Here is a 9,063-nt window from a genome sequence, read left to right as displayed (position 1 = left end):
TCTCAGCAGCTAAAGTCTTGTTATACTTGTAGCGATACGAGGCATATTGCTAGATTTTCCCCTCAAGCCTCGAGCAGTTCTCGGCATCAGGGTTCTCGTGTCATGGTTCCGGGACCGGGTGTTCCACCGCTCACTCATCCAGCTAGAGGTAGGGGTCAGGCAACTAGAGGTGGAGGTCGAGGTGTTAGAGGTGGAGGTCAGGCTGCTAGAGGTGGAAGCCAGCCAGTAGGGGGCTGTCCCAAGGATGTAGTATAGAGTGGTGGGGCCCAGCCCCAATGTTATGCTTTCCCAGCCAGGCCTGAGGCTGAGTCCTCTGATGCATTTATCACCGGTACTGTTCTGGTTTGTAGTAGAGATGCTTTAGTTCTATTTGATCCAGGATCTAGATACTCCTATGTGTCTTCTTATTTTGCTTCATACTTGGTTGTGCCTCGTGATTCTTTGAGTGCTTTTGTATATGTGTCCACGCCGGTGGGTGATTCTATTGGTTAAGATCGTTTCTATCGTTCGTATGTGGTTGTTATTGGGGGTCTTAAGACTAGTGTAGATCTCCTACTTCTCGATATGGTGGATTTCGATGTCATTTTAGGGACGAATTGGTTGTCACCTTATCATGCCATATTGGATTGTCACGACAAGACCGTGACCTTAGCATTGGGTTGCCTCGATTGGAGTGGCGAGGGACTCCTAGTCATTCTACCAGCAGGGTTATTTCTTATATGAAGGCTCGGCGTATGGTCGAGAAGGGGTGTTTGGCTTATTTGGCTTATGTTCGTGATTCTAGTGCTGAGGTTCCTTCGATGGATTCTGCACCAGTTGCTCGAGATTTTCCAGAGGTATTTCCTATAGACCTGCCAGGATTCCACCCGACAGGAATATTGACTTTTACATTGATTTGGCTTCGGGCACTCAGCCCATTTCTATTCTATCATATCGTATGACCCCGACAGAGTTGGAGGAATTGAAGGATCAGTTGCAAGATTTTCTTGATAAGGGATTTATTTGACCTAGTGTGTCTCCCTGGGGTGCACCGGTGTTGTTTGTTAAGAAGAAGGATGGGTCGATGAGGATGTGCATAGACTATCGGTAGTTGAACAAAGTCACCATCAAGAACAAGTATCCATTGCTGAGGATTGATGATTTGTTTGATTAGCTTCAGGGTGCCAAGGTATTTTCGAAGATTGATTTGAGATTTGGCTACCATCAGTTGAGGATTAGGGCATTTGATGTTCCTAAGACAGCTTTTCGCACTCGGTACGGGCATTATGAGTTTCTAGTGATGTCATTTGGGTTGACAAATGCCCCAGAAACTTTTATGGATTTGATGAACCGGGTGTTCAAACCTTATCTGGATTCCTTTGTGATTGTTTTCATTGATGATATGTTGATCTACTCCCGTAGCCGAGAGGAGCACGAGCAGCATCTTCGAGTCGTTCTCCAGACTCTGATTGACAACCAGTTATATGTTAAGTTTTCAAAATGTGAGTTTTGGTTGAGTTCAGTGGTGTTCTTGGGTCATGCTGTATTAGCAGAGGGTATTCAGGTGTACCCCAAGAAGATTGAGGCAGTCACAGACTGGCCTAGACCCACATCAGCTATAGAGATCTGGAGTTTCTTGGGTTTGGCGGATTACTACCGTCGGTTTGTGGAGGGTTTTCATATATAGCAGCCCCGATGACCAGGTTAACCTAGAAGGGTGCCCAGTTCGGGTGGTCGGACAAGCGTGAGGTGAGCTTTCAGAAGCTCAAAACAACTTTGACTACGGCGCCGATGTTGGTATTGCCCACAGATTCAGGGGCATATACAGTAGATGTATCTCGTATTAGACTTGGTGCGGTGTTGATGAAGAATGGAAAGGTTATTGCATATGCTTCGCGACAGTTAAAGATTCACGAGAAGAATTATCCAGTTCATGATTTGGAGCTAACAACCATTGTTCACGTGCTGAAGATTTGGAGGTACTATTTATATGGCGTGTCATGTGAGGTGTTCACGGATCACAAGAGTTTGCAATACTTGTTCAAGCAGAAGGAGCTAAATTTGAGGCAGAGGAGGTTGTTGGAGCTATTGAAAGACTATTATATCACCATCTTGTATCATCCTGGATGACCAATGTAGTGGCCGATGCTTTGAGTAGGAAGTCAGCCAGTATGGGCAGCCTTGCGTATATTTCAGTCAGTGAGAGACCTCTTGCTTTAGATGTTCAGGCTTTAGCCAATCAGTTCGTAAGGTTGGATGTTTCTGAGCCCAACCCTGTTCTATCTTGCACAGTCGCTCGATCTTCATTATTTGAGCGTATCAGAGATCGGTAGTATGATGATCCTCATTTGCTTGTCCTTAGAGACACAGTGCAACACGGAGGTGCCAAGCAAGTTACAGTTGGAGATGACGGAGTGTTGAGGATGCAGGGTCGAGTTTGTGTGCCTAATGTGGATAGACTTCGTGAGTTGATTCTAGAGGAGGCCCATAGTTCCCGGTATTCTATTCATCCGGGCGCCGCTAAGATGTATCAGGACTTGCGGCATCATTATTAATAGATGAGGATGAAGAAGGATATTGTTGCGTACGTAGCTCGGTGTTTGAATTGTCAGCAGGTAAAGTACGAGCACCAGAGACCTGGTGGTTTGCTTCAGAAGATTGAGATTCCTGAGTGGAAGTGGGAGTGTATCACTATGGACTTCATTGCTGGATTCTCACGGACTCAGAGGAAGTTCGATGCAGTGTGGGTTATTATGGATAGGCTGACTAAGTCAGCGCATTTCATTACTGTGGCAGTTTCCTATTCTTCGGAGCAGTTGGCTGAGATCTATATCCGGGAGATCGTGCATCTTCATGGTGTGCCCGTGTATATCATTTCTGACCGAGGTACACAGTTTACCTCACATTTCTGGAGGGCAGTACTGCGTGAGTTGGGTATGCGGGTCGAGTTGAGCATAGTGTTTCATCCTCAAATGGGAGGGCAGTCCAAGTGTACTATTCAGATTTTGGAGGATATGCTCCAAGCATGTGTTATTGACTTTGGAGGTTCTTGGGATCAGTTCTTGCCGTTAACGGAGTTTGCCTATAATAACAGTTAGCAGTCAAGCATCCAGATGGCCCCCTATGATGCATTATATGGTAGACGGTGTCGATCGCTGGTTGGGTGGTTTGAGTTGGGAGAAGCTCGATTGTTGGGTACAGATTTAGTATAGGATGCCTTGGATAAGGTTAAGATTATTCAGGATAGGCTTCGTACAGCTCAGTCCATGCAAAAGAGTTATGTGAACCGTAAGGTTCGTGATGTGGAATTCATGGTCGGAGAACGAGTGTTGTTTCGGGTGTCGCCCATGAAGGGCGTGATGAGATTTGGGAAGAAGGGCAAGCTAAGCCCTAGGTTCATCGGGCCTTTTGAGATCCTTGATCTAGTGGGAGAGATGGCTTATAGACTTGCATTGCCGCCAGGCTTATCAGCGGTACATCCAGTGTTTCATGTATCCATGCTTCGAAAGTATCACGACGATCCGTCCCACGTGTTAGACTTCAGCACGCTCTAGTTGGACAAGGATTTGACCTATGAGGAGGAGCCGGTGGCTATTTTAGACCGGAAGTTCGACAGTTGAGATCGAAGATTTATTCGTCAGTTCGTGTGCAGTGGAGAGGTCATCCTGTTGAGGCATCTACCTAGGAGTCCGAGTCCGATATGCGGAGCAGATATCCCCATCTTTTCACTAACTCAGGTACTTTTATATGTCTGTTCGAGGACGAATAGTTGTTTTAGAGGTGGAGAATGCGATGACCCAAAAGGTCATCTCTTGTTTTAGAAGTCAAATCTATGTTTTGAGGCCTTAAGAACCTCCTTTTGTCTCTTCTCGAATTGCGTGCGCACTCCGGGTGTATATCCGAAAAGCCCTTATGTGAAAAGTTTAAGAAATAATAAATTTTGGCTTAAAAGATGATTTTTGTTGATTTTGGTCAATGTTTTGGGTAAACGGACCCGGACCTGTGTTTCGACGGTCCTTGAGGGTCTGTAGTAAAATATGGGACCTGGGCGTATGCCCGGTATCGAATTCTAAGGTCCCTAGCCCGAGAAACAAATTTTTGAAGAAAATTGTTAACTGAAAAATATAATAGTTTATGGAAATTGAATAGTGTTGGAACTTGATGATATCGGAACCGTATTTTGGTTTCGGAGCCCGATATAGGTCTGTTATAATATTTAAACCTTATCTGTAAAATTTGGTGAGAAACGGAAGTAATTTGACGTGATTCGGACCTTTGGTTGAGAAAATAGGAAGTTTGAACTATCTTGAAAATTTCATGTGTTTTGGTGTTAAATTCGTTGTTTAAGATGTTATTTTTGGCTATTTGATCGCACGAACAAGTCCGTATGATGCTTTTAGACTTGTGTCTGTTTGGTTTGGAGCCCCAAAGGCTCGGGTGAATTTTGGATAAGCCACAGATTGTTTTGAACCTTAAGGAAAATTTTCTGGTATTGCAGGTTTGCACACTTCGCATTTGCGAAATCTGGATCGCAAATGCAAGCACTGCAATTGCGAAGAATCATCGCATTTGCGATGATTGGGCTGGGCAGGGGACCTTTGCATTTGCGAATTTCATCGTCGCAAGTGCGACTTGAACAGTGGCCGCAATTGCGAACATCTGTTCGCATTTGCAAAGGCAGTAGGTCAAGCCAAGCTTCGCATTTGCGAGTTCGCATTTGCGAACCTGTGATCGCAAATGCGATACCTGCAACTGTTCAAAAACAAGTTTTGATGGGATTTTCACTTCACTTCTCAAATTTTCAAACCCTAAGCTCCCATAGGCGATTTTCTAAAGAAGAGTTCTTCCCAAAATCATAGGTAAACAATTTCTAACTCATTTCCTTCAATCTAATTCATCTTTTTACAAGATTTCTTCATAAAATCTAGGGATTTCATGGGGGAATCGAGTGTTTTTGGGTAAAATTTAGGAATTTCAAAATTTGGGGATTTACACCTCAAATTGAGGTCAAATTCCAAAACTAATTGTATATCCGGACTCGGAGGTGAATGGGTAATCAGGTTTTGGTTCGTACTTCGAGTTTTGACCAAGCGGGCCGAGGGTTGGATTTTGACTTTTTGGGAAAAATATTGGGGAACCTAAAATTAAGCATGGGAAGAGTGTTAAAGCACGAAAGGTGATGTCATGCACATTCATATGGTGAGGAAGAGTGATAAAGCACGAAGGGTGATGCCGTGCACATTTACATTTATATTTATACATATGGTGAGGAAGAGAGATAAAGCACGAAGGGTGATGCCGTGCACATTTACATTTATATTTATACATATGGTGAGGAAGAGAGATAAAGCACGAAGGGTGATGCCGTACATATTTCTATATTCATATGGTGAGGAGGAGTGATAAAGCACGAAGGGTGATGTCGTACACATTTCTATCAATGAATGCATGGTGAGGATTGAGGGTAAAAGCACAAAGGATGATGCCGTGCATTTTCTGTTTGCTGTGATTATTTGATGTTATCGGTTCAAGTGCACTAATTGTTTAATTTCTGTTACTACTGTGATTCCTTATTCTGGTACCCCATAGCATATTACCCCTTCCCATTAATTTCTGTTTAGCTTCTATTATTGTTATTCTGTTAATATATTGTTTAACTGCACAAGTTTATGTGGTTTGTCGTGTCCTAGCCTCGTCACTACTTCACCGTGGTTAAGTTCGGCACTTACCAGTACATGGGGTCGGTTGTACTGATACTACACTCTGCACTTTCTGTGCAGATTTCGGTGACGGACCTCGTGAGTAGAGTTTGGATGGTTGCCTTTAGTCCGCCGGAGGCCCAAGGTAATCCTGCAAGTGTCCGCAGGCCCTGGTGTCCCCTCTATCCTATTTCATTTCTATTTTATCTACTTTCGAGACAGATGCATATTTTTTTCGTTCAGAGCGTTATTTGTAGTATTCGTAGACTATTCGTGAGTTGTGACACCAGTTCTGGATGGAATTTATTACTATTTTCGTTATTGGCATAAAGATAATCTTTAAAATCGTGTTCTTCCGCATTTATTTCCGCTGATTCACTTTTATTAAGTTTAATTGTTAAAAGATAAAGGAAAAAGGTGAAATACTGCGTAATGTTGACTTGCCTAGCGAGTACAATATTAGGCGCCATCACGATCCCGACGGTGGAAATTCGGGTCGTGACACCTTCTTATCAAGAATCATGTCCTTGATAAGCTGAAACAACGCCATATCCTACCTTAATTTTCCAATCTGCCACTCGTACTTTTAGTTTTAAATTCAAAGCTAGTTTGATTTGATTCACAAGACTAAATTTTGTGTCTTATTCTTCAAAAGTTCAACTATCGCTCTCCTTTAAGTGATTTGTAAATCAAAAAAATAATTAAAAAAAAAATACTATATTGTAAGGTAAATTAAATTAATTTCAGGTAATTGTTTATAGTAAAAAGAAAATATAAACCCTTCTTTTTCCATAATGTTTGTCACTTTTCATTCGCTACAACCAAGTTAACAAACATGTTAATTAAATAGTCTTAATAATCGATAAGATCATCATTTGAAAGTAGAAAGCTAGAGATTGAAAATGATATGAATTTACTTTAAAAGTTACTAATTCCTGTATGAAATGCGAGAAAACTTTTCTTCGTTTGAAGCTGATCAATGGAATGATATTAAACTTAGTCTCGTTTGCTTTAGTACTAGATCTTGAGATTCAAGAAGATATTAATATTAATCTCGAATACTTTAGTTCTTGATAATGGGATTCGACTAGATATGTTGCAGGTTAATATGGTGGCAGTATTTATTGTCGCCTAGGTTTTATATCAAAATTCATAAAGAAATCCAAATTTTAATAGAATATTTGCCACATTAGATAAAGGCGATCCAAATTGTGAGATCTCCAGTTGTAATCTCATCAATGTTAGTTTCATTACTCTTTTAATGTTTTAGCTTCTATTTATTGTATTAGCTTTATTAATCATTTAATGTTTTATCTTTAAATTATTGGTTATGATTGACAGATTAATGTGCTTCATAAATCTTTGATCTTACAACTGCCGCAGCTGTTCTTTGTCCTGTGACATAAATTTGGTGGTCAAATTGCCAAGACAGGTGATCACACTTCAATCTTGGCATCATAAAGTACCAAACCATAGCAACAAGAATTTAACTTATACACATTGCCAATGAAAGAATTCTTATTCTATCGGTATATTTTTTTATGTTTATATAATCTGTTCCATTTTCAAAGTTACTAATTTCACTTTCATAAACAATTACCAATAATTACTAGATCTATTTTTTTTACTAGTTGATTTGAGATAGTGCAAAAATTGTTTTATACTATCAGCATAAAGATAAAATCTAGTTTCAAAATCAACTTTTTATTTTCTCTATAATGGTTAGTGTCTTAGTGATAGAACGCAATCACAGCAGCAGCCTCTACAGAGACCAATAAGGACGACACCCTATTACCTCCATTGTAAAACAATGACACATAATCTTTGGCATGGCTATCTGTATTACGTACTCTTAAGCAGATGGGACCCTAATGCTTTGAAATTTCTTGTCTCACAAGTACTCTGTTTCTAAAAAGAAAATGACAGAATTCAGTGGGTACTCTTTGACAGTCAGAATACAGTGTCAACAAATATTAGAGAAATTGGTTAACTCTCCAGATAATACTCCTACTGTTATTATTTTTTTGCAACGAAAAGATGCCCAAAATTTTTAGTATAAATTTAAAAAAAGATATTAAAAAAATAATCCCATATATGGACTGTAAGAAGCAGAATGTTGGGAAGAAAATTGAATGAGAGAGTTACGTGTTTGTCTCTCTCAAAGATCCTATAAAGATATGGGCAGAAGATATAAGAAAAGAGGAAAGAACTGGTGGATAGTCCATATTTCCTTGATTATCCAGCTGGAGAGATTGATCGATCATATTGCTCCTGGTGTTTGGACCCACATAAATCAAATAGTGAGTCCACTTATCCAGTCTGCTTACATTATAGCACCAGCTTTAATACCATATCATTATCATTAAGAATCTATCATAAATAAGTTAGTTTATGTAATCATGTTTCCACTTACTACTTAAGAGGACAGAGAGCTTAGAGCTATGTAATGAGGCAAAAGGTTTACTCATTGACCTCTCGGTCCACTCTCCTCCCCTTGTTCGGTTATATTCTATTGATTTGCCCTATTAAGCAATGAATTTAAGTTCTATACACTAATCACTAATAGTGCAAAAATGTTTATACAATAAGATTATTTATAAAGTAATTATATGTATATTTCTATAACAATCATTAAATGGTAATATGATAAAAATGAAAAGTAACATGTGATCATATATTAAGCTATATTAATAGTGTAAACAATCTTTACCCTGTGAGTTACAAGTCCTTGAGCAATTAGTGTATACCCTTCGACCAGAATATCATAAATGGGTTAACTCATATCTAGCAATACAAAATTTTCTAGTTAAAATCCATATTAAAACATCTTGCTAACTTTAGATTTTCCTAAATTTCTACTTAAAATCGCACAAGGGGAAAATGATAGACACAGCAACTTTTGGAGAGCCAAAGTCCACAAAAGAACGAACTACTAACATGCAAAGATGGGATTACTTTGACTTACTCAAATTCTGCCTCGATGACTTACTGACAGACCGTGGGATGGCTTGTTTTTTCACTTTTCACACAACACAATTCATAGTTCGAAAGCAAAAAGAAGTGTGAATCTTTGCCAATCCAATTTGATGCACATGACATGATCTTACGGTCAAAGTTGAAAAGGCATGCTACCCATTTTGAAAATTTTGTAAGTGTACAAGTTGAGCATGAGTTCGATGGTCATCATTACACTTCCCCTGCATGATTGAATCTGAGAGACATAATGAATGTTTGACTATTCCTCCAAAAAATGTTACTTTTTCATTTTCTATAAAAATAGTGTTCAAGCTAGTTTGCGCGCACAAATTATTTCAATTGGATACCTGCTACTACCCACGCACAAATTATTTCAATTGGATACTCGCTACTACCCACGCACAAATTA

This window comes from Nicotiana tabacum, chromosome 16 (genome assembly GCF_000715075.1).
Source record: "Nicotiana tabacum cultivar K326 chromosome 16, ASM71507v2, whole genome shotgun sequence".
NCBI classification, from domain to species: Eukaryota; Viridiplantae; Streptophyta; class Magnoliopsida; order Solanales; family Solanaceae; genus Nicotiana; species Nicotiana tabacum.
The sequence above is the reverse complement of the archived record's forward strand: the minus strand, read 5'-3'. Positions refer to the sequence as shown.